The following is a 27,028-nucleotide window of genomic DNA, read 5'->3' as shown; positions in this document are numbered from 1 at the left end:
GATTGAGGGCAGGAGAAGAAGGGGACGACAGAGGATGAGATGGTTGGATGGCATCAGCGACTCAATGCACATGGGTTTGGGTGGACTCCTGGAGTTGGTGATGGACAGGGAGGCCTGGCGTGCTGCAGTTTCATGGGGTCGCAAAGAGTCGGACACGACTGAGCGAATTGAATTGAACTGAACTGATGTGTGTATATATATTCCTTTTCCCTATATATTTCCATAGAGCCTGAAGTTGCCCCAGCCTTCCAACAACCCCCTTTCCACAATCAGCCTGGCCCATCCTCTCATTCTACTTTTTGGGGTTTTTTGGCCACGCCTCTGGGTAAGCAAGATCTTAGTTCCCCAAGCAGGGATTGAGCCCTGCTGTGGAAGCTCAGAGTCCTAACCGCTGGACCACTAGGGAAATCCCCATTCTGCAACAGATATGTATTAAATATCTCTTATGTGCCTGGCCCTGTTCTAGATATTTGGAATATATCAATGGGGAAAACATGGAGCTTATCTTCTATTCTTTCTGAATATTTTCCTGTATGCATGACCACAGCATCCTGAGGATTTTCAACCTGATCTGCCCCTAGAAGCTGAGCACATGTTGGCCTGGTCCAAGGTTGCATGGAGAACTCCAAGATGCTCCAGCCATCTGGGGCATCTGCAGAGCAGGTCAGGTAGAAAATACTCTCCACTGACCATGTGTATCCCTGGATTCTGGTCCAGTCTCTGACCAACTCATGCTAACTTTGAACAATTTACTGACCTCAGTTGGATCAGATAAGACTTGAATTTTTAACTTGGATTCATGGTTTCCCTGGAATTATACAGGATGTCCTTCTACAACTTTTTCTCAGTGGAACAGGGCTAATAAGTGAGGAGGGAAAAGAGTCCAGATTGACTTGATGTGACACACATTGAAAACATCAAAGGGTTTACGGTGGGAGAGAGTTGAATTGAGCTGATTGGAAGATGATGGGGGTAAGGAGAAAGGTGGGGCAAATTGGGTGGGTGGACAGCGAATTTGGGGAAGTCTGAGAGAGAAGGGAGATTTTGGTTGGCAGTGCTGTCTGTGAGAAATAAAGAGGCAGTCCAGTAGTTAGTTAAGACTCTATGCTTTCATTCAGAAGGCACAGGCTCAATCCCTGGTCTGGGCACTAAGATTCCACAGGCTGTGCAGCATGCCCCTCACCCTGCAAAAAAAGAAAGAAATAGAAAGAGAGAGGGTGAAAGGAGATTACTAGAAATTTTCTTGAGTAAAATGAAATTTCCTTTAATATTTGGTGAGAAACCAGTAATGAATTGAACTGATTTATAAAATCTTGGTTTTCTCAAAGCTTTTATTCCTCAGGTTGAGATTTTACATCAATTCTGGATCAATATATGTGCATCAGACAGGATTCTTGGTTGAAGGTAACAGACGTCAACTCACACTGATCAAGCACAAAAAGGATTTAATAAAAGGATTTGAGATTCTCATGAAACTGCTGAGAAGACCAGACAACCTGACTTAGGCTAAAATTCCAGGAACAATGGTCACAATTATGCTGCAGGCTTGATGAGAAACCTTCAAGACCTCTGCCCCACTGAATGCCAAAGGACATTACAGTTGTCATCCATGGCACTACTTCTAACAAAGGTCACAATCTTACAAATAATTCCACCTTTGAAAGCTGATGGTTCTGTGTCTGCACTTACAAAACCCATTGACAGTGTATTATTTCTCTGTGTCCAATAAAGTCTACCAGAAGTAGGTCTGATGGGTGAAGAAGAGGTCTCATACTATACCTTAGCTTTAAAGAAGTAGATAAGTTTTTATACTCTTTCTTGAAGAAGCAAGGTCTGCAAAACTGAATGTTCTCCAAACATAGCTTCTAGGCAGCCTACAAATGCTAAGACCCACTAGACTCATTGGGGCTTCCCTGGTGGCTCAGTGATAAAGAATCCGCTTGCAAGGCAGGAAACCCAGGTTCGATCCCTGGGTTGGGAAGATCCCCTAGAGGAGGACATGGCAACCCACTCAGTATTCTTGCCAGAAGAATCCCATGGGCAGAGGAGCCTGGTGGGCTACAGTCCACAGGGTTTCAAAGAGTCAGACACAACTGATAAGCAACTGAGCACACACTAGCCTCATTGATCCCTGACATCCTCTATGGAGAGTGTTACCCTAGACAGATAGTGCTGGTGCTTGCATTAGACTCATAGGTAGTGAGGATGCTTACAGCTGTGTCTGGGCTGAGAAGGCACCAACCCAAAGCAATCTGTGATGGGAATTCCCTGGGGCTCAGTGCAAAGAGTCAGACATGACTGAGCAACTAACCAACAACTGCATAACAGGGGAAAGGGCAGCTCTTCTCAGTTGGGCCACTGACCTCTAAGCTCATACCTGAGGTGAGGTTTTAGGAAGTGAGCATGAAGCAGAAGGAAAGAAGGCTCCAGGTGGAGGGCTGGGCTCTGTGAGGCTGCAGCCTCTGCTCAGAACTCACCTCCCCATTGAGAACAGCCTCCTGACCACACTGAGACTCCATCCCTGGGTTCCTTTGACCTTGACGCACATCCCTAGAACTACAGAAGTGATTTTCCTCATGGTACTGAGGCAGGCACCTGCTATTCTTTGATAAGTTTTTTCCCATCACTAAAAGAAAAGGGGAAAAAAGCACTTACCCTCCTCGGTTTTCTCCCCAACTGTTTTCTTCCCATCTTTGTGTGCCCAAGAAACTCATTTTTGCTTTGCAAAACCCACTCTCTCAAAATAAAAACCATTACCGACATTCAAAGCACTTTTTAAAGGCAAACTTTTTCACAAATAGCTGCTGATGACTTTAGCCAGAATTAATTACCGGCCTCCTCTATGTCATCTTAGCATTTTTTTTACAGCATATTTCAGCATTCTGGCACTACTGCACTGTCTTCTCACTGTAACTCAGGTGTCCCAGGCTAGATAAGCACCAGGGGGACTGTGTTTACCATCAACGTTACTTTGCAACTCATTAACCTAGGGTCAGAGTCTAACTCCATTATAAATGGTCAAAGAAGGTGACATGGATTTTAATGGCCATTCCACATGAGGAGTTTCTCCTCAAGGTGACTCTTTTGGGAGACCTGGCATTTGTTTGGGTATATAAATTAGGGATGAGTTTGTCTGAAAAGAAAGAGAAGTCTTCGTACCTAAGGTCCTTATTGTCATTGGACTCTGTTCAATGGCAAGTGTGAGGAAGGCCAAAGTTCTGACCTTCCTGCTAAAGCATCCGTGAGGGACCCCAGAGTGCTTTCTCCACTCCAAGGAGGGGATGGGAGCAGGCCATGGGTGTACTGAGGTCTCAGAGACCACCTTTTTCCTGTTCTCCAAGCACTCCACGCCACTTATCCAGGAATGAAGGGCAGACAGCCCTCCCATTTCATTTCTGCTTTCTTCCAAGATAGGAATTCTTCTTAAGCAATGGCTAGATGAAAGGGCAGGCCACCTGGACAGCTCCCCACGGGCCAATCAGAAGAGCACATAGAGCGTCACTAAGATAAATTCAAACCATAGTGCCTATTAACTCAGGTCTCTCTGCACAGCTTCTCCTCTAGCTGGTGAAATAGAAGTTGGTCGTTTGTCACTGAAGTCTGACAGAGCCTTAGGGAAGAAGAATTTTAAAACAGTTTTTTCTGATGCTACCATGACTACTGACAATTTTGAGATGAACTCGGGACAAATCAGCTTAAGTTTCACAGTGAGCTGAAACCCTGAAACCAAGTAATGCATGGCTTAGCACTGTTTCGGAGAGTGACTGTCTACACATTCAATCAATCATTATGTCTCTCCAGAAGTACTCAGATCAGAAGAAATCTGAGAATAGATTTTTTTAGAAAAGCGGAAGAAGACTTGACAATCATTTTGAGATTGTTGATTCGGCTTGGGGCATTCAGAGAGTGTTGATTAGTAAACTAACACGTTTCTATATTAAAAAAAAAACAAACTTGGCCATGCCACGTGACTTGTGGGATCTTAGTTACCCAACCAGAGATTGAACTTGTGCCCCTTGCCACGGAAGCGTGGAGTCCTAACCACTGGATCATCAGACAATTCCCTATAAGTTTTACTAATGGAAAATGAGTTTCTTTCTGTTTCCCATTCATGAACATTGAAGATAACTTTTACAAATGTCAGGCTCCAAATTGCACACTCTGGCTGGGGTCTCAGCACACCTCTACCCCCTAATCGACAGCCAGGGCCATTCACATGTGCAAGCGAGAAACCCCACCTCTGGCAGAGCTGCAGAGCCCAACTCCACCCTGCCAGGCCCTTCACATCCCTCATTTAAAGCCCATGGGCCTGCCTGTCTGAGGCTCACGGACTCTCCTCTCTGTCCAGCGTGGCCCTATGGGGACTGGTCATCTCACCTCAGAGCCCCTCCTTGTCTGCTGTTACTCGCTTGTGTCCATGTCCTCCTACCTTTGCCTATCCCAGCTTTTTGAGGACAGGGAGCCTTTATTACTTTTCTTTATTCTCCCCAAGAGCTAGCACAGTGCCAAAAACATGGTAGGCACAAAACATGTCGTCTTTTGAACAAAAAAAATAAGCGGATGAGTTAGTTGTATAGATTTCGACCTTTGCCTGCTGACACTTGTAGCTTCTGCCAAACCCTCCTACATCTTAGTGATTTCAGTCCTGCTTCCCAACTACCTGCCTGCCTGGCCTTGTTGCCTTGTCACCGTCTACACCCTGGATAAACATAGTCTTCAACCAAAGGGAGGGGTGGGCCTCCAGTCATGCCTTCGCAGATGGTGAAGATTTGGATGGGATGGGAATGGGGGTAGGGAAAGGACATGGGGACAAGCTCCCAGGGTCCTTGACAGGCTTTCTTGCCATTGTTTCCTCTGCTTCTAATGCATTTTCCATCTCCTCCCATTACCTCTCTGCCTCTTTCCCAGCCACCAGCAAAAAAACCCCAATATTATTATTCTTCAAAGCTTTTATCAAGTGACAACTCTTTCATGAAGCTTCCCTGATGCCCCACCCAAACTTAGGACTAACCTTCCTTAGCCACCTTAGTATCTTTTCTGAACCTTCCAGCTCTGATCCCAGGGCCTGAATTGTCTGTGTTCATGTCTCAGCTCCACAGCAAGATCACGGCCTTCTGGCAAATGGGTATTTTTTCATATTTTTCTTCCCATAAGTGCCCAGCACAGTTGGTATTCAATAAATATTTCTTGGATTCAATTGATAGCAGCAAAACCTTCCAGAGTGACTATTTTAAGGGACAACTCCTGACTGAACACTGATGTGTTGTTGAAACCCATCCTGATTTGTATACCGTGAGTGCTGTTACCCTACTGTTGGATTATTCATGCTCTAGTTACACCATCTATCAACTAGCTTCTAGTTACCCCATCTATCAAGTTTCAAAGAATCTGAAGTATTTTAATGACTTTGCACATTGCAGTAGATTTACAAATGAAATGACTTCCTTTCAAATGTCCAAATGGGCACCTGGCAGCATCAGGAACCCAGGACCCCTGAGTGAACTTCCCGAGCCCTCCCTGACTCCCACCTCCTCTGGCAACGGCAGCTCAAGAGTAGTAATAATATCCTCCACTTAGATAGCACCTTGCCCCATCGGCTTTTCACTGAGTTTCATAAACAGTAATTAATGCATTTTAGATGTTAGTCTCAACTGTTTACCCTGGCTCTCAATTAATTCCCTAATTGCCAAGCTAGGAAGACATGATTTGCATATAATTTTATCAGCATGTGCATGTGCATGGGTGACTCAGATTCACAGAGCTGCCCTTTAGTCAAGCAGGAGATACACACACGCTGTGGCAACAGAAACAATGGAAGAGCCAGCCAAACCTCTCAGGGCCTCGGAAGGCAGGTGCTGTTTATTATAAACTCCCCACTTCACAGTGGGCTGAATGAGTCACCCTGAGGCCAGACAGCTTTTCCAAGGTGTGAGGAGACCTGGCTCTAACTTTGTTTAAAAACTAGTGTTTGTGCAAATGTGCTTGAAAGCTTTCAGAGGAAAGGGCTTGTCCTCTTAAAACAACCTGTTTTAACAGAAAACAAACTGTCCGTTCTGTTCCCTGTATGGCTGGACAGTATCCATAAAGGAGGAGGAGGGAGGGGTTCCTAGCTGAGATGCCTTAGTCTCAGGGGAACTGAGACTCCATGGGATCTGAGGATGCTGGTCTGGGGGGGGGCGGATGTTGGGAGGGAGGGGACTTGGAGGATGCCATTCTGCTCTGCCCGGGACAGAATGCCAACCAGAGTGCCCAATGGGCTCCGGAACTCGTTAGCCAGACCAGAAGGCAAGGCTCCACCTGAGAACTCTGATTTTATTTATTTGTTTATTTTTGGCTGGGCTGGGTCTTCATTGCTGCCTGGGCTTTCTCTAGTTGCAGGCTTCTCATCGTGGTGGCTTTTCTTGCTGTGGATCATGGGCTCTAGAACTTGGAGGCTTCATTTGTTGTGGATTAGTTGCTCCATGGCATGTGGAATCTTCTTGGACCAGGGGTAGAACCCATGTCCCCTACATTGGTAGACAGATTCTTAACCCCTGGCCCATCAGGGAAGTCCCCTGAAGAGTCTTTTAAAGTGGGACTGTGCTCAGTGTGAGGGGCAGAGCAGAAGGCTCTGGGCAGGTTGACAATGGGAATCAGGGGCACTGGAGTGAAAATCAGGGGTGAGGGCGTGGTGACTTTAAATCTTAGCCCTGCATCAGTGTTCTTTTACCATGTGTATTTCACTCACAGTACCAGGGATAACATCAAGCTGATTTTAATGTTAATATATTTCACATTGAGCATTTCAAATGCTAACCATTATGAGAAACAAATTATAGATGTAGATATAAATATAGATATAAAATGAGAGGAGATTATGAGGATTCTATTATCTTACTAAATTCTTGATTATTGTCTCTAGCTCTTGACAGCATTTTCCCTACAGATTTCATTCAGTTTTATGCTGTTTCCTTCTCTGAACCAAGCACAGAGAGATCTTAGCTCCTCAGTCTTCTGGATCTGATTTCTGAATTGATGGGAGGGATGTTGCTATGGTGAGGACATGTTATTTCATAAATGTTGACAAATCATCTGCCTAATAACTGATTGCATCATCTTCTAGGAGATTTTGATAGCTTTGGTGAGCTTGGCTGTGCTTCAGGATGCCACCTCAAAGGCCCGAGTGGGTAGAGACACAGAGGGAGACAGGGCAGGACACAACTGTGATGGCAGAATCAGACCAGCTGTGGGCTTGGCCCCTTAGCTGAGAGTCAGTTTAATCTCCATGCCTGATGCACAGGCGCTTGGGCTTGCTTACACTGGCACAGAATTTAAGGCCGTTCAAGCTAGGGAAGGATCTAGGCAGCACCAGTGGGGTGGATGGCCCTCCGTCTCAGGCAGGGAACACTCTTAGGGTTCTGAGTGAGAAATCTGCCAAGAGCAGGACCTCAGTGGGTGGCCCTGGATTCAGTGCATGGAACCAAGCTGCCCGAGAAGGGAGGCTGGCAAGAGTTAGGCAAACTATCTAGAGTCTCAATCAAACAGGTTACGGGTCTCAGGGAGATTCATTTGAATCAGAAACTATGTACATACATGTCCAAGGCTCACCTTCTGGGTCCTGGAGACCAGCTCCAGGGCTCAGAGTCTCAACCCTCTCACTTCTTTTTTCCTTCCTTTTTTGACAATGTTACTGTTTTTATTTGGAAATTGATGTTCTTATGGTGTTCTATGGCTCTTCCCTCATGGCTCAGTTGGTAAAGTATCTACCTGCTATGCAGGAGACTTGACTTTGATCCCTGAGTCAGGAAGATCCCTTGGAGAAGAGAATGGTAACCCAGTCCAGTATTCTTGCTGGAGAATTCCATGGACAGAGGAGCCTGGTGGGTTACAGTCCACGGGGTTGCAAAGAGTCAGACATGACTGAATGACTAACACTTTCACTTTCATGGTGCTCTGTATTTTTTTTAATTGAAGTATAGTTGATTTACAATGTTGCATTAGTTTCAAGTGTTCAGCAAAGTGATTCAGTTATACACACACACACACACACACACACACACACACACATATTCTTTTTCAGATTCTTTTCCCTTATAGGTTATTATAAGATATTGAGTAGAGTTCCCTGTGCTATACAGGAGGTCCGTGCTGGTTATCTATTTTATATATAGTAGTGTGTATGTCAGGCCCAACCTCCTAATTTGTGTGCACCCCCTTCCCCCCTTTGGTAACCATAAGTGTGTTTTCTATGTCTAAATTGGCTCACATGCTTCTGATGTCCTGGTCAGAGCTGATGGGGGTGGGGAGGGCTAGTGGAAGCAGAGGGTGGCAGTGATTCATATCAAGCCTAAATCCTCTGCCCTTGAGAATCCAAACAATATTTACCTTGCGCAAAACTAATTCTCAACTGCATCTTTCTTTAAGAGTTGTTAGTTAAACAAAGACGGCTATTAGTGTTTAGTTAAAGTGATGTGATCTTAGTGAAGGGTTATATTTTAATAGAGATGGTAATAGTGGTTGAATCAGAGACCGTTATTGCTTATCTCTGTGAATTACACATGAAGAAAACAGATTTGCTGGGTAGATGCATCTGTTAACAGTCCCCACCGGCTGTTCACCTGGGTGACACTCTTTAGAAATGGAATTCGCAAAATTAAACGTGTTTAGAGACAACAAGTTTGAGTGTTCAGCATGCCCTTCCTGCTTTTCTCGTCTCCTCATTTATGTTTTCCTTCACGTCTTTCATTGCTTCCCTCTCTCCTTTCCTCCCCCATCTCGCCCTCCCTCCCTTCTTTCCTTCCTTTCTTCCTTCCATTTCCTTTCCTTCTTTCAGTGACTCACATAATGCCAAACCAGGTGCAGTGACCTGCCTAATCAGAGCTGATGGAGGAAGCCATTCCCTAAGTAAGACTAGAAAAGGAACAGAGTTATCTGTCTCAGTCTGGGGGGTTGACGGAGGCTGATTCTAGGAGAGCTGAACTGTTCGAGGGTGTAGGATTTAGCCAGGTGGAGAAGGGTGTTCCGAGTAGCAAGCGTCACAAATGTGGAGACCCAGCAGCGTGAGAGAGCAGAATGCATTCGAAGACCGTCAGGTGTGGGCAAGAACTGGCACAAAACAGTGAGAGGGAGCTGGAGAGGTCCTCCAGCCTATGATGTGGGGGATCTTAGATCCAGCCCTGACCGAGGCTCCCTCTCTTCCTGTTAGTCTCTGAGTGTAAGCCTCTGTGATAAATAATATCTTCTCTGTGTCACATTTACTCATAAAAGACACAAGAAAAACGTTCCCAGGACAGAGGACAACTTCTCTCAAGTCCGGAGTCATCCTTATCTGAACAGGGAGCTCTCTGGCAAACTTGGTGTGTCCTATGGACTTTGTGTATGACCAAGACACAGTGAGACAGTGGCTCCTTTCCCATGACATGCAGGTCACCTGGACACACACTGCTTTCATGTTGATGAATGCTTCCTGCAGGTCGGGGAAGAACAGGCATGAGGCTAAAGAGCACACTGAACTCCTAGGGGTCAGGAGTGCCCGGCAGTATTGACACCTTTGGTCCTATTGGGTGGTATTCCTGATCTCCAGATGCCAATGGCCCACAAGTGGATAAAGGGAAACCCAGAGGAGAGCACCGAAGCGAACATCCAAATGATGTTGTCTATTACCTCTCTAGACAATAGGCCCCGTTCTGTAACTGGGAATGTGATGTGCTGTGGGCAGGAAGCTATGGATTAAGAGGGAATTGCAGGTAATATTGTGATGTGGACAAAGATATCATCTGTAAAATCTTCTTCTCAGGCGTGCCTGAGCTGCTGCTGCAGTATCTGCCCTTTTGATGTCACCTGGCTCTGAAGATCTTTTCAGTTTCCCATAAATTACCCTGAAGATGCAACAGAAGCAAGGACCACTGAGCAGAGGAGACTGACATCACTTACAGAAGGTTTTTGGGGCAAGGGTTGGAGCTGGAACATCATAGGTGATTCATTAGGAGATACAGGCAGGGACCAGATCTAGAAGAAGGGCTCTGGAAGATTTTTCTATCTTTCTTTAGTATCATCACAATTTCAGACTGCTTATAACAAGAAAGAGAATTTGGAGTAGGGATGAAGAGGTTCATTTCTGGGATAGCGTTCCAAGGACAAAGAGAAAAGAATAGTTACTGGGATTCATTAATGTATAATCCCCTCAACATTAATGGCCTGTTACTTAGGCCTAATATTTCTTCAGATTATTATGTTAACTTGCTTTTCAAAAAGAAGAACCAAAAACCAAAGCTATAGGTTTGGGTTTACTACTCCAATATTTCATTTGAGAAACAAGAAGATTTTGAGAATAATTAGTCTTCCATCAGCAATCTTTGCATTTTCTATAAATTTTTAGAGAAATATGAAAAGAACAATATGAGATAATGCCACTTTTAATGACTTTTTGTCATCTTTTGGCTCTGATACTGGGAAAAGAGTGCTTATTTTTAAGCTAATATAGATCACAATTTAAATGCCATTGCAAACGTCAGGGTTGGCAAGAACAGATTTCTGTTACCAGTGGCAGAAAACAAGGCTAAGTTCAACTCCTTTCTGTTTTACTTCCTTTTTAATGATATGAAAGCCCTCCACGGTGGCTCAGATGATAATAAATCCACCTGCAATACAGGAGACCTGGGTTTGATCCCTGGGTCCAGAAGATCCCTTGGAGAAGAGAATGACTACTCATTCCAGTATTCTTGCCTGGAGAATCCCATGGACAGAGGACCCTGGCAGGCTACAGTTCATGGGGTCATGAAGAGTCAGACATGACTGAACAACTAACACTAATGATATGAAATCACTCTCAGATTAACTAAACACATAGCCTCTGTCACAGAGAAATGGAAACAATATCTTCCCATCTGCTCATGGAACTTCAGAAATGTGTCTCAGGAGGCTCCGAGGAGCTATGGGTCTTTATGTCTTGGAGCAGAAATAATTTGGTGAGAGGCAAACTGATAGATAAAAAGTGATTTATTAGAATAGGACACTTGTGAGGCTTTCATGCAGGTGGGTGAGAGGGTTCTGCACCCAGAAAACTTAGTGGACTAGAGTCTTACAGTTAAAGGAGAAATGGAGAAGGAAAGAAGACCACCGGCTTCCTCGTTCTTGAGTAGATGTCAAGCTTCCATCATGAGCTCCCCCTCCATGCTGGGCAGGGGAGTTTTCTTGTCCCTATGTGGTCAAACCAGGAGTATCATAGCACAATGGAAATAAGCAAAAATGTGGTGGTAACATGCTAAAAATGGTAAATCATCTCAGGTTTCAGTATGATGTCCTTCCCTTATTTTTTTGCTTTTAGTGTGTCCAGAGAGCACATCTTAGGAATCATTAACTTCCTGAGCTCACTGGGCAGGAAATGAGTCTTATTCCACCATTATTTTATTGTTTGGGGGCATGTCATATGCTTCTATTGCATGGTTTTGTTGCTAAGCAAGACTGCTTGGTTTCATGATTAAGCAAACCTGCCTTCTTGAGTGATCATTAACTTATGGGGATCTCCCATACTTTTTTCTCTGCTTACAATCCCCCAGTGGGATTAACTATGTAATTACCTACTTTGTCTTTTTACTCTGTCTATATCACTCAGGTTAACCAAGAGCAGAAGACATGAGATTCTGGTAACTAACTTTTTTTGTAAAGCTGGCTTGAAACTAACCATTCTTTAATATAAGCATGATTAAGGAGAGGTTTCGAGAATTGTGTTTTAATCAAATAACTTCCTGCCACTGTTGTTGGTTGGGTTACCTGGTGGCACATTTTACAGCTAATCGAGGCTGATAGATTCATGACAGACATTTCACAGAAACATTTTAAAAGATTTTCCCATAGCCCTGGAAGGGACTGATGAGTAAAAATCCATTTTGAACGTTTTCCAAGACATCGTCATTTGAGCCTTGCTCAGCCCCACAGCCCTACAGAGATACAATCAAACTCTTGTTCATTTGCTAAAACAGACTCAAGACTGCTTCCTAAGGAAAACTGTGGCCTTACCTGCAGAAAGAAAGGGTAAAGGCATTTGGGGGCAGAAAGCCAGAAGCTCAGAGTAGATCATAAATATCAGGGTTGCTAAGAAGTTTAGAGCAGTTAGAGTTTTAGGATACATTTCTCAGAGGAAGAGGTTAGTATTCTGTACTAGGTCTAACACCTAGAGAGTTAGTCAGTCATAGGTGGTAATGGGATTCTCAGTGGTAGATGAGACATCCTGGAGCAGGACAGGTTATACAATTTGTGGGATCCAGTGCAAAACGAAAAGGCAGAGGCCCTTGTTCAAAAATTAGGAATTTTAAGATGGCAACCCCAGAACATCTGTCTAAGGGAAGGACTCTTCTGACTACAGGTAACTGCACAGGCTGAATTCCCGTCAAGTGCCTGCAGGGAGGAGATAGAGTGAAATCAAGCCTTGATGATGGGATTCTAGGGAAAATCAACTGTTAAAGAGAAGAAACAGACCTTGAGACAGGAAGGTCAAGGAGGTAGAAAAAAAGCCAAGGGCAAATAGAGTCTCAGAAGCCAAGAGAAGTCATACAGAAACCACATGAACCTTTATCCTTGTCCTTGTACTTCCAGCATGCTGGCAGAAAACATACATCCAATTACTGTGGGATGTAGTCACCTGTCTAATGTTCTAAAGCTATAAGGATTCAAAAGCACCCTTGGTATTTTGCAGAGAAGAGGTCATCATTGACCTGATTAATAAAATTGAAACAGCCAGATGCCAGATTGTCCTGAGAATGGACAGAGAGGTGAAATAGTGGAGGCAACTCCAATGACCTGCCTGCTGAGCAAGAGGAGAGGATTGAAAAGATGGCAGTACTTCCCTGGTGGTTCAGATAGTAAAGAATTTACCTACAATGCTGGAGACACAGGTTCGATCCCTGGGTCAGGAAGATCCCTTGGAGAAGGGAAAGACAAACCACTCCAGTATTCTTGCCTGGAGAATTCCATGGACAGAGGAGCCTGGTGTGCTACAGGCCATGGGGTCACAAAGAGTCAGACATGACTGAGTGACTAACGAACACACCTGTTGGAGATGCTTAGCTATGAGAGGTGGTGGTAATGGTGGTGGTGGTGGTGTTTTATGTTTTTTTGAAGATGGGAAGCAATCCATTCAATATCACAATAATCCAAGTCTATGCTCCAACCAGTAATGCTGAAGAAGTTGAAGTTGAACAGTTCTAATAAGACCTTCTAGAACTAATATCCCCAAAAGATGTCCTTTTCATCATAGGGGACTGGAATGCAAAAGTAGGAAGTCAAGAGATACCTGGAGTAACAGTCAAATTTGACCTTGAAGTACAAAATGAAGCAGGGCAAAGGCTAATAGAGTTTTGTGAAGAGAACGCACTGGTCATAGCAAACACCCTCTTCCAACAACACAAGAGAAGACTCTATACATGGACATCACCAAACGGTCAATAACTAAATCAGATTGATTATTTTCTTTGCAGGAAAAGATGGAGAAGATCTATATAGTCAGCAAAAACAAGATCGGGAGCTGACTGTGGCTCAGATCATGAACTTCTTATTGCCAAATCCAGACTTAAATTGAAGAAAATAGGGAAAACCACTAGACCATTCAGGCATGACCTAAATCAAATCCCTTATGATTATACAGTAAGAGTGACAAATATATTCAAGAAATTAGATTTAATAGACAGAGTGCCTGAAGAACTATGGACAGAGGTTCATGACATTGTACAGGAGGCAGTGATCAAGACAATCCCTAAGAAAAAGAAAGGCAAAAATGCAAAATGGTTGTCTCAGGAGGCCTTACAAATAGCTGAGAAAAGTAGAGAAGATAAAGGCAAAGGAGAATGATATACCCATTTGAATGCAGAGTTCCAAAGGATAGCAGAGAGAGAATAAGACAACCTTCTTCAATGATCAGTGCAAAGAAATAGAGGAAAACAATAGAATGGGAAAGACTAGAGATCTCTTCAAGAAAATTAGAGATACCAAGGGAACATTTCAGGCAAAGATGGGCACGATAAAGGACAGAAATGGTGTGGACCTAATAGAAGCAGAAGATATTAAGAAGAGGTGGCAAGAATACACAGAAGAACTGTACAAAAAAGATCTTCATGACCCAGATAACCACGACGGTGTGATCACCACCTAGGGCCAGACATCCTGGAATGTGAAGTCAAGTGGGCCTTAGGAAGCATCACTATGAATAAAACTAGTGGAGGTGATGGAATTCCAGTTGAGCTATTTCAAATCCCAAAAGATGATGCTGTGAAAGTGCTGCACTCGATATGCCAGCAAATTTGGAAAACTCAGCAGTGGCCACAGGACGGGAAAAGGTCAGTTTTCATTCCAATCCCAAAGAAAGGCAATGCCAAAGAATGCTCAAACTACTGCACAATTGCACTCATCTCACACGCTAGTAAAGTAATGCTCAAAATTCTCCAAGTCAGGCTTCAACAGTACATGAACCTTGGACTTCCAGATGTTCAAGCTGGATTCAGAAAAGGCAGAGGAACCAGAGATCAAATTGCCAACGTCCACTGGATCATAGAAAAGCAAGAAAATTCCAGAAGAAACATCTACTTCTGCTTTATTGACCCTGCCAAAGCCTTTGACTGTGTGGATCACAACAAATTGTGAAAAATTCTGAAATAGATGGGAATACCATACCACCTGACCTGCCTCCTGAGAAATATGTTTGAAGATCAAGAAGCAACAGTTAGAACTAGACATAGAACAACAGACTGGTTCAAAACTGGGAAAGGAATGCATAAAGGCTGTATATTGTCACCATGCTTATTTAACTTATATGCAGGGTACATCATGTGAAATGCTGGGCTGGAAGAAGTACAAGCTGGAATCAAGATTGCCGGGAGAAATATCAATAACCTCAGATATATATATGACACCACCCTTATGGCAGAAAGTGAAGAAGAACTAAAAAACCTCTTGATGAAAGTGAAAGAGGAGAGTGAAAAAGTTGGCTTAAAGCTCAGCTTTCAAAAAACTAAGATCATGGCATCTGGTCCCAGCACTTCATGGCAAACAGAGGGGGAACCTATGGAAATAGTGAGAGACTTTATTTTGAGGGGCTCCAAAATCACTGCAGATGGTGACTGCAGCCATGAAACTAAAAGACGCTTGCTCCTTGGAAGAAAAGTTATGACCAACATAGACAGTCTTTAAAAAGCACAGAGACATTACTTTGCCAACCATGGTCCATCTAGTCAAAGCTATGGCTTTTCCAGTTGTAATGTATGGATTTGATAATTGGACTATAAAGAAAACTGAGCGCTGAAGAATTGATGCTTTTGAACTGTGGTATTGGAGAAGACAGGAGAAGGTGATGGCACCTCACTCCAGTACTCTTGCCTGGAAAATCCCATGGATGGAGGAGCCTGGTAGGCTGCAGTCTATGGGGTCGCTAGGAGTCGGACCAACTCAGCGACTTCACTTTCACTTTTCACTTTCATACACTGGAGAAGGAAGTGGCAACCCACTCCAGTGTTCTTGCCTGGAGAATCCTGGGGACGGGGGAGCCTGGTGGGCTGCTGTCTATGGGGTTGCACAGAGTCGGCCACAACTGAAGCGACTTAACAGCAGCAGCAGCATTGGAGAAGACTCTTGAGAGTCCCTTGAACTGCAAGGAGATCAAACCATCGATCGTAAAGGAAATCAGTCCTGAATATTCGTTGAAAGGACTGATACTGAAGCTGAAGCTCTAATACTTTGGCCACCTGATGCGAAGAACTAACTCCTTGGAAAAGATCCTGATGCTGGGAAAGATTGAAGGCAGGAGGAGAAGGGATGACAGAGGTTGAGATGGCTGGATTGCATCACTGACTCAATGGTCATGAGTTTGAGTAAGCTCTGGCAGTTAGTGATGGACAGGGAAGCCTGGTGTGCTGCAGTCCTTGGGGTCACAAAAATTGGACACGACTGAGTGACTGAACTGAACTGAAGATGGGAGATAATTACACATGCTTTCACACAAAAGGAAAGGAGCCAATGGTACAAAGTAAAAAGTTGGAGAAAGAGAGGAGAAAGAAAAATGAAGAGAAGATAGGAAATGACAAAAGCTTAGAGGAGAACATTCCTATGGGTTGAGTGGCATAGGATTCTGAGATCTGGTGAGGCTATTCACTTTGGGAATAAAGGGAAAGTGTATTGAGGAAAAATAAAGTAGGTATGGGGGTGGGTGTAGATACATTTTCAGGGGAATAGACTTGAAGATGGGAACAGAACATGCTTTGTGCTTCCTTTATCTTCTGTATGAGGTAGGAGACCAGGTCATTTGTGGAGGTTAAATACTGAAATCCTTGCCTGGTAATAAAAAGTTGACTTTGATTTCTATAGTTCCTTTCCTGCAGACACTTCAAAGTCCTTTAGTAACTGCTACTCTCAAGCAACCTCTTCTGGTATTTTGATAGACCTTTTCATTGTGGTATTAATTTCTTTTCCAACTAATTATTTCTTTATATCAAAGAAAAACTTAGAAACTTGAAATATTTCTCCCAAGTCTTAACCAATATCAGAAAGAGATTTTCTTTCTATAGCATTTTATAGGGTAATCATTTCAGAGCATATAGAACAGAATCAGAACACAATGGCTGAAAATATAAGACTACTGGGGCAAACCCTTTGCGATGCTAGTTTCCTTGAAAAAAAATATTCTGTTTGAAGTAGAACTCTGGTGAGGGGATTATTCTGTTAATTTTCCTCTCATAAAAAAATATTTTCAGTTTCTTTCTTGCAGAAGGACTGTATCTTAGTCCGAATGGCAGCTCAACCACGATGGTTTAAAATGCAAAATATGCAAAGTAAAAATTGCAGCCTAAGAAGGCTACCCTGTCAGCATTTTTTATTGAGTCTTTGTTACTCTTATTATCTGACTGAGGTAACATCTTTTATAGGCTCAAAAATGTTTGTAAGTTTGTTATTGTTTAGTTGCTAAGTCGTTTCTGACTCTTTTGCAACCCCACAGACTATAGTCCCCCAGGCTCCTCTGTTCATGGGATTTCCCAGGCAGAATATTGGAGTGGGTTGCCAATTACTTCTCCAGGAGATCTTCACGACCCAGAGATTGAACCCACATCTCCTGCCTTGGCAGGCAGGTTCTTTACCACTGAGTCATCAAGGAAGCCTTAATGCTATTCACACAGAATAGCATTAGTTAAAATCTATAGTCAGACATGCTCAAAGTTACATGAAACAGTTTTGAGCAATACCTGTATCCAAGTTTTCAGAAGAGGAGTAAATGCTTCTTTGCAACTAGAAGGAGATAAACTGAAATCAGCACTACCATTTGAGATGCTGATAATACCTATAGCATTGGGCTTCTTGGGTGGCTCAGCTGGTAAAGAATATTGCCAATGCAGGAGACCCAAGAGATGTGGGTTCGATCCCAGAGTCGGGAAGATCCCCTGGAGAAGGAAATGGTAACCCATTCCAATATTCTTGCCTGGAGAATTCCATGGACAGAGGAACCTGGCAAGCTACAGTCCATGGGGTCACAAAGAGTTGGACACAACTGAGCACGCATGCACACACACACAGTATCTACCTTGGGTAATATCTATAGAGTGAGCTGAGGGGCATCCTTTTTTCTGACTTCATTTCTACAACTGCTATGGTAGGTTTCTTTACTCTGGTTTCTACTTTTTGAGATGATGGTGGAACAGTAGCCATTACTGTTACAGGGTGTGGCTTATTTACATTACTCCAGCAAGTAGTATGGAATCACTATTACTTTGGGTTTGTCCTGAAGGAATTGCCATAAAAATTAGATGACTTTCCAGGGTACCTGAAAAAGTAGGCATTTCCCAGCTTGGGCTGAACAAATACTAAATACTGCTAATTATAAGGAGACAGTGTAGTAATGGAATGTTGAGTTTAGAATCCATTTTTGTAGGTTTTTTTTGCATGAAAGTCAGTTTGTGTTCTTATTGGGTTTACTTTAGTGCCTTTAACTCATTCTATTACTTTTGGTCCCTGTAGTCTGGACTTAGGAGATAGAGAATTAAAGCTGAGATATGGTCCTTTTTGAAGAGTGCTATGATGACCTTGATAAACTGGTTTTCCACAGATTTGTAACATATAAGCCTTGCTTTCAAAAACCCTTCTTTTCTCTCTTTCTGTAAGCTTGAATCTCATTGTAGGTGGGTTTCCAAGGTGCTCCTCTTTTTTTTTTTTTGAGTATGTTTTTGAGAATGCTTTCTTGGAATTACAGAGTTGTTTTCAGCTTTATCTTATGTGTTTGTTTTAATATCTTTACTCATGTTTTGAGCTCTCTTGGTTCTTTGATTCTTCTGATCAAATCTCTTCTGTTCATAATCTTTTCTTGCCAGTTCACCTCAAATATCTGCAGAAATAGTTTTAATCCTGTCGTTTAGTGTTTTTCTGATCTGAATCTTCTCTGACATCTGTTGGTAGATAAAACATTGATAAACCAATATATGGCAGCTCCATCCTTTAGCTTCCAGGTTTTCTTAATGCACCATTTTAATACTTTGTACTCCGCTCAAAATCTTCTCAGTATCTTTCAATTCAGATATCATTTTGGTTATTTTAAGCTTAATGGAATTCTGTGGAAGATCAGGGATCCCTGACATTTGAGATTCTTTCAACTAGAGTATGCCCTTTGTGTCTTTTCTCAGACTTCTGTGCAGTTGTTTTAGCTGTTCCTTGTTCTTCATGGGTAGAAAATTTTTGAGTGGATAGTGTGTCAAGGCTGTTTCTCCTCTGAGGATTCCATCCGATTTTTGACCTAGTTAGTGAGTATCTGTCTGAAGATTCACTTATTCTTTTCAGAGAATCATGGTTATTCAAAATTTGTTCCAAGAGTCCTACATTTCCTGTATGACATGACAGCTCCATTATTTTTTTTCTTCCATTTTCCCTCTTTGATAGTTTATCATCCATTTAAACAGGAGCAAATCTGCAAGTTACCAACATATATAACATTCATTCACTCAGCACTCTCAATCCCTTAATTGTGCTATTTTATAGACTTATCACCTTTTAACATATTATATATATATGTTATATATATATATATGTCATATATATATATGTGTGTATATATATATATATATATATATAACTTGTATATGAGCTTTCCTGGTGGCTCAGATAGTAAAGAATCTGCCTACAATGTGGGAGACCTGGGTTAGATCCCTGGGTTGGGAAGATCCTTTGGAGAAGGAAATGGCTATCCAGCCCAGTATTCTTGCCTGGAGAATACCATGGACTGGGGAGCCTAGCAAGCTACAGTTTGTGGGGTTGCAAACACTCAAACACGAATGAGCGATTAACACTTCATTTTGTAACTTGAATATAGGTTGAGTTCTCTGTCTTCAATACCCACAAAGATTTCTGGTTACTGTAGGTAGTCAGTGAATATTTGTTGAGTGAATACAAAAAAACACACATGGAATGTTTTCTATTTCAGTGTATCACATCAACTTGCATGTGGATGACATGTGGGATAGTTTTCCTTCTGATCTCATTTTTCTTTGCTGAAATCTATGACTGTCAGCCTTTAGAAAAAAAATGTAAAATATTTTTGTTGTCTATGGCCATGCTGGGTCTTCATTGCTGCACGTGGACTTTCTCTAGTTACAGCGAGCAGGGGCTACTCCTTAGTGGCAGTGCACAGGCTTGCCATTGCAGTGGCTTCTCTTGCTGTGGAGCACAGGCTCTAAGGCACACGAGCTTCAGCAGCTGCAGCTCTTGGGCTAGAAAGCACGGGCTCAGTAGCTGCAATGCACAGGCTTAGTTGCCTTGAGGTGTGTGGGGTCTTCCTGGACCAGGGATCGAACCCATGTTTTCTGCATCGGCAGGCAGATGCTTTACCACTGGACCACCAGAGAGGTCCTGACAGCATTTTGAAAAACTTTGTCTGGGCTAAGAGGTAGTTACCCCAGTTGGTTTGCCCCCTCCAAGTCACAAGCGATAGAGGAGGTTCAACTTGGAAAGGGACCTTTATGTTTGTTACATCCATTATTTTTTTCTCCCAAATAGCATGATGAGTTAATGATTATTTCCATCTTATTGGAGGTAGAAACTGAAACCCTAAGAGGTTTAGTTACCCAAAGTTAGAAAATTAAAAACGAAAAACCTGATTTTGAGCATGAACTTATTTCCAAACCAGAACTCTTCCCAAAAATGTTTTAAAAATTATTCAGTGACTCATGTTGTGTTGAGAAATAGAACAAACAAGATGCATTTCACCTTTAAAACAGAAAAAGAGGTGGGGAGAAACTAATGCCTGCTGTTTTCATCAGTAATTCCAACACGGGAAACAAATCTATTTCCAATTTGGCAAAGTATTCGGCTCTCTTGGAGAATTGATATCTTGGCTGGGATCTGAGAAGCCGTATAAATACAATTTAAAAATCTTGAGCAATTGAGAAATAATTTCTAGATACAAAAAAGTCTCAGGCAATCTTCCATTTCCTCTCAGTACAACGAAGGTCATTCCTCTTTGTTCGGGGATAAGTTCCAAAATGTATGGGCTCTTTAATTTCACCTTCTCATAGTGATTCATACAGACTCCTCCCCACAGACTCTGAGGAGATAGAGGATGCGAATGGGTGTTGTTCAGTCGCTAAGTCCTGTCTGACCCTTTGCCACCCCATGAATTGCTGCCAGGCTCCTCTGTCCTCCACAATCTCCCGGAGTTTGCTCAGATTCATGTCCATTGAGTTGGCGATGCTATCTAATCACTGCTACATCTTGAGTCCCTGCTCATTCTGTGACCCTTTTTTCTTTTTCTTGTTTTTCTGTTTGGCTTTTATTTATAAACCGCCAAAACATCTGGCCAATTTACTTAATATCCAGATGTTTTGGTCTAATTTACATTGCTAATTTATTATTATTTTTTTTTACTGAATGTATTGACTTTTGGGTAAATATAGCCTGAGTGAAAGTGCATGAAGGTTGCCAGCTGATGGAAAAAGGAACTAGCTGGCAATCAACAATCAACATCTGCTCCTCATTTCTCTATTGCTTCCTGGCTCAGTAAAAAATAATGTGCCTAATCTTTGAAGAAATTCTTAGAGAAGTGAAAAAAAATCATTTGACATCTTTACCTTATCAGTATCACAATCATAGAGAACCTAGACACAGCCAGAGGCAAAGACAGGATCCCTATCTGGGAAATGGCCCGAGTAGATGCACTCATTGCACCATGGGGATAAAAGTAAGATAAGAATTCAGATCCCAAATGGTCAAAATCATTTGTCATGCCATTCCCACCATTCATGTTTCCTTCCCAACTTATCCCAGCATGTTCATGATGAACTTCTTGAAGTGTCTTGGTAAAATGCCATCCTGGGGGAACCGTAGACAAACGCCTCTCTCCTCTCTTGGACAGTGACTTGAAACATCACTCCATCTTCAGGTGCCATGTCTTAAAGACATGTCCTGTGTTCTATGGTGGTATTAGTCCTTGACCCCAGAGCAGACAATTGAGTCTGGATTGAGTACCAAGGTCCAAACTACATCATACTTCATGCCCTTCCACACGGTTTAAAGATGGTAATTAGAGTGACATAGATGTGAACCTTCTTGTCGCCCGCAAGGTAATTGAAATCACAAATCAAAACTCATTTCCTATACATATAATGTTATCATTATAGCTCTGTTCCTAGAATCACATTTAATGACACAAATACACCAATCTGTACCACAGAAAGTTAAAAAGGGAAAATACACATACATGATTTTACAGCTATTTATTAATATTGTAAAATGAAATTTATCTATTTACTTTCTGTGAACTTTGTATGTAAGTACAACATAACAAACAGAAAAATGTAAAAATCGTATATTTGCCACTTGAATTTCATAGTTTAATATGCCTGAGTTACCACCACCCAGGTCAAGAAGTAGAAGCCCCTCAAAAGAACCCTCCCCGTTGTCCACATGGTCTATTCTTCCATTTGTTTAGTTCTATTTCATTTCTCTCAATAATGTTTTATGGCTTCTGTGTATAGGCCTTGTGTATCTTTCTAATTACTGTTTGATGTTTCTGTTTTTTTCTTTAAATTGGAGTATAATTGCTTTACAATGTTAATTTCTGCTGTACAACAAAGTGAATCATCTATATGTATACATATATCCCCACCCCCATCCCACCCATTTTAATGCTAATGTAAATGGTACCATTTTAAATCTAGAAAGATGGTACTGATGAACCTATTTGCAGGGCAGCAATGGAGACGCAAATATAGAAAACAGACTTGTGGACTCAGTGTGGGAAGGAGAGGGAGGGAAGAATCAAGAGTAGCACTGAAACATATACATTACCCATGTAAAATAGACAGCCTGTGGAAATTTGCTGTATGATGCAGAAAGCTCAAACCTGGTGCTCTGTGACAACCTAGAGGGTAGGATGGAGTGGGAGGTGGGATGAGGTTCAAGAGGAAGGAGACATATATATATTTATGGCTGATTCGTGCTGATGTATAGCAGAAACCAACACAGTATTGTAAAGCAATTATCCTCCAATTAAAAAAAACAAATTTTAAAAATTGTACCATTTTATACATTTTTTGATATATTACTGATATAAGGAAAGTAATTTTTATATTGAATTTAAAGTCCTTGATAAATTCACTTATTATTTCCACTGCTTTATTTGTAGACCCTTTAGATTTTCTGCATAACAATCTTGTTACCTTTTTTTCCCCCTCAAGTTCTTATGTCTCTTCTCTTCCTTGTTCTATTTCTCTGGCTAGAACTTTCAGGAAAAGTTTGAATAAAAGTGATTATAATGGTCATCTTTGTGTCTGGGGTAAAACTTTCATCATTTTAACAGTAAGGAAGATGCTTGCTCTGGGACTTTTCTGTATATTCTTGGTATCATGATTAGACTGTTCTCATTAAAAGATGTGGAAATTCCCCTCTCTTTCTATTCTTGGAAAGGATTTGTATGTAATAAGCATTACTTTTTTCTTTTAATGTTTGGAAGAATTCACCAGTGAAGTCATCTGGGTGAGCAGTTTTTGTTTTGAGGTTTTTAACTATGAATTTATTTTCTTTTTGTGCCAACTTAAAAAAGTTGTATTTGTCAAAGAATGTGTCCAATTAACGAAATTGCCAAATACACTGGCATTAGGTTGTTCATTATATTCTCTTATAATTATTTTAATATCTGTATTATAGGTAGTTTTGTCCTGATATAGGTTAGTTGTGGGGTTTTTTTTTTTCATTCCTTTATCTGTTTTTTGGGGGCCTGGAATTTATGAAATTTTATTTTTCTTTCCAAAGCACTCCTCCTTGGCTTGCTGATTCTTTGTATGGTGTGTTTATTTTCTTCTTAAATTCTATGCTTATCTTTATTATTTCCTCCCTCAAACTTTCTTTGAGTTTTTCTAACTTCTTGAGATAGATGACAGCTTGTTTGTTTTTTAGTTTCTCTTCTTTAATAATTCTAAATCTTAAGTTTTCCTTGATGTGTGGTTTTGGTTCCATCCTAAAAGTTTTGCCATGTAGGAATTTCTTAATCATTTGATTCAAAATATTTTCTAATTTCCATTGTGATTCCTTATTCTACCAATGTGCTCTTTAGACATTAGTGCTTAATTTTTGTACATACAGAGATTTTCTAGTTTACTAACATCCTGCAGAGATCAGAGGACAAAACCTGTAGGACTGACCATCGTAATTTGTTGAGATTGTGTTAGTCCCTCAGTTGTGCCCAACTCTTTGCAACCCCATGGACTATAGCCTGCCAGGCTCCTCTGCCAAGGAATTCTCCAGGCCAGAATACTGGAGTGGGTAGCCATTCCCTTCTCCAGGGGATCTTCCCAACCCAGGGACCGAACCCAGGTCTCCCGCCTTGCAGGCAGATTCTTTACCATCTGAGCCACCAGGGATTGCTTTATATCTAAACTCATAGTTGATTTTGGTAATTGTTACACGTAAACTTGAAAAGGAAGTATAGTTTTCAGTTGTTGGGATCAGTGTTCTATATAATTATAAGGTCAAGTCTGTTAATCACATTGTTCAGATTTTCCATATCCTTACAGATTTTTGTATGTGCATTCTATCAGTTATTGAGAAGTGTTAAAATCTTTTAAAATCTTCCACTATCATTTCAAGTTTTCTATTTCTATTTTTAGTTCTGTCAATTTTTGCTTTATAGATTGAGACTTATTATTGGGTAGATATGACTGTCAAACTTTTATAACTTCCACATCATCTCTTTCCCTTTGGTAATTCTTCTTGCCTTTAAAGTTTGTTATGTCTGATAATAAAATAGTTACTGTATCTTTCATTTGCTTGGAATTTGCACAGTTTATCTTTCTCCATCCTCTTACTTTCAATCTCCCAGGTCTTTATTAAGCTTGTAGTGTCCCTTGTAGTGAGTATGTTAGTTGCTTGGTAGTGTCTGACTTTGAGACCCCATGGATTGGTACCCACTAAGCTCTTCTGTCCATGGGATTTTCCAGGCAAGAATACTGGAGTAGGTTGCCATTCCCTTCTCCAGGGGATCTTCCTGACCCAGGGATCAAACTTGGGTCTCCCACACTGCAGGCAGACTCTTTACAGTCTGAGCCACTAGAGAAAACTGTAAGCAGACTAGTGTCCCTTGTAAGCAGAATATAGTTGTTTTTATCCAGCCTCAGTACTTTTGTTTTTCAATTGAAGCATACGGCCTATTTAAATTTAATGTAATTACTCCGTTTTCTATCTGTCCCAGCACTTTTCTGTTCTTAGTTTCTTCTTTATTATGTATTTTTCTATTAAATACTTTCAGTATATCTATCCCCTTTCATCTCATTGTTTTACTGCTCTCATGGTGACTTCCTGTGTGCGTGCTCAGTCACTCAGCCGTGTCGGACTCGTTGCAACCCCACAGATTGCAGTCCTCCAGGCTTCCTTGCCCATGGTATTCTCCAGTCAAAACAGTGGAATGGAGTGCCATTTCCTTCTCCGTCCGTGGTGACTATCTAGAGATTAGAACATCCCTCCTTGGCTTATTAAAACTAATATAAACAAGTACTTTTCCCACTTCCTAAGCAATATAAGGAATTTAGTATTCTGTAACATCTTTTACCCTATCCCAATTTGTATACCACTGTTTTCAAATTTTCCATATGTTTTAAACTATATATCATTGTTGTTGATTTTTATAACCAATATTCAGTTAGATTTGCTATTTAGATTTATTTACTTACCATTTAGATTGTTCTTCATTCTTCCTGAATCTCTAAGCTATCACATTAAATCATTTTCTTCATCCAAAAATTACTTCGTTTAATATTTACTCTATTAGGAGTCTACTGGTGATGAATTCCCTCGAATTTTTGTTTATCTCAAATTATGTTATTAGCTTAATTTTAAAAGAATTTTCACTGGCTATTTTCTTCCACCACTTTGAAAATATAAATATTTTACTGACCCAACAACTGATTGAATAAAGAAATACTAAATGAACAAATAAATAAATAAAGCAGTGAAAGTATAGGAGTATATAGGTGACAATGAGTAATCCTACTTGTCTGGAGTGTAAGGAATTCAGAAAAGGAGGCCAAAATGTGGAGATGTATTCACATGCACACATACACACACACACACGTGCAGGAACAAGGTCTCATATTTAATGCATTCATCAATGAAAGAGTGAAAGTGTTAGTTGCTCAGTTGTGTCCGACTCTTTGTGATTCCATGGACTGCAGCCCACTAGACTCCTCTGTCCATGGGGATTCTCCAGGCAAGAATACTGGAGTGGGTAGCCATTCCCTTTGCCAGGGGATCTTTCCAATCCAGGGATGGAACCTGAGTCTCTTACATTGCAGGCAGATTCTTTACCATCTGAACCACCATAAATATGCATTAATTTATTACATAATTTATTTTTGTAATTAGAATCTTATTATAATTGATTCTGGCCATAAAAAATGCATAAAATGTTTCTTTAATTGTTCTGAGGGGGTTTATAATCTAGAAGATAAGTATATATTTGCTTATTTAAAAGGTAACTTTATGCTACTCTGAATCTTTCTTAAGGACCAGCCACACTTTCATAACTTTTAGAAAAGTCACTATATGTATTTATATAGACCCATATAGCAAGTCTACAGACTAAACCAGGACAAATATTCCTCTAATTGTGCAAGGAAAAAGACAAGTAATTTAGTATCTAGCTTACATGAGACAGTCTGCTACTTGGAAACATAATAATACATGAAGGAAATAAAACTAATAGAATGAAACTAAATATATTCTAGAAGTGAGAAATACAATGTACTTATTTACTTTTGAATTTTACTATGTTTTTATTTAGAAAAATAGTTTTTACAAATGCTTATCTTTGGATAAAGATAAGACAATATGGAAAAAGCTACAGTATTTCTAAGAATATCTATGTTCAATAGTTAACTCATACTTGCTCAGATAAACATTGAGCAAAAATGTGGGGGATATGTACTAGATATATTGATGCTGAGGAGACAAAGAAGGAATATTCAGACAAGATGGAAGAGAGCTAATGAGAAAAGCCCTCGCAGAGGGAATGTATTCAGAGCAGGCCTTTCCTTATGAGAGTCACACTACAGCCCTCGTAGAAGATGAGAGCCTTCCAAGCAGAGGGCTTCCATCCTGTTTCCTTTCTATGGATGATTGGCTGCCAGGGGACTGATCAGTGGTCTCAAGCATTACACAATGGCCCCTCCGTTCTCACTTGCCTAATGCACAAGTCTGTCTCCATTCTGGGTTTATCTCCAACCCTTTGACCCTGTGCTCTAGTTTTTCCAAACCAGCACACACCCTTGCTTGTTTGTTCCTCATTTTGGGTGCTCCTCTAGCACTGACTGTCGACATTCTGTCTTGGACACAATTTGGTGTTTGTTCCCTGGCTTCATGTACTGTGGATGCAGCTAAAGATACACGCCTGCCTTCCCTCCTACCCACATATGCTTCATGGGGAGATGGCTTGGAAAGTCGGGGTATGTGTTTGCAAAAGACTTTTCCTAATGCTATAGCTTGGATAAGGGAAAAATTAACACAGATTTCATCTTTTGCTTATTTTTTCCAGGTCTGTGAA

General features: G+C 41.3%; 1 pseudogene; it reads right to left on the bottom strand.

Annotated features, from left to right (window-relative positions):
- Nucleotides 1-1,148: 1,148 nt before the first annotated feature.
- Nucleotides 1,149-27,028, bottom strand: part of LOC145539582 (protein TALPID3-like) — a 50,609-nt pseudogene continuing 24,729 nt past the window's right edge.

The sequence above is a fragment of the Giraffa tippelskirchi genome, chromosome 2 (genome assembly GCF_054371585.1).
Source record: "Giraffa tippelskirchi isolate mGirTip1 chromosome 2, T2T-mGirTip1v1.2.pri, whole genome shotgun sequence".
NCBI lineage: Eukaryota > Metazoa > Chordata > Mammalia > Artiodactyla > Giraffidae > Giraffa > Giraffa tippelskirchi.
Note: the sequence above shows the minus strand (reverse complement) of the source record. Positions and strands in the feature narration are given on the sequence as shown.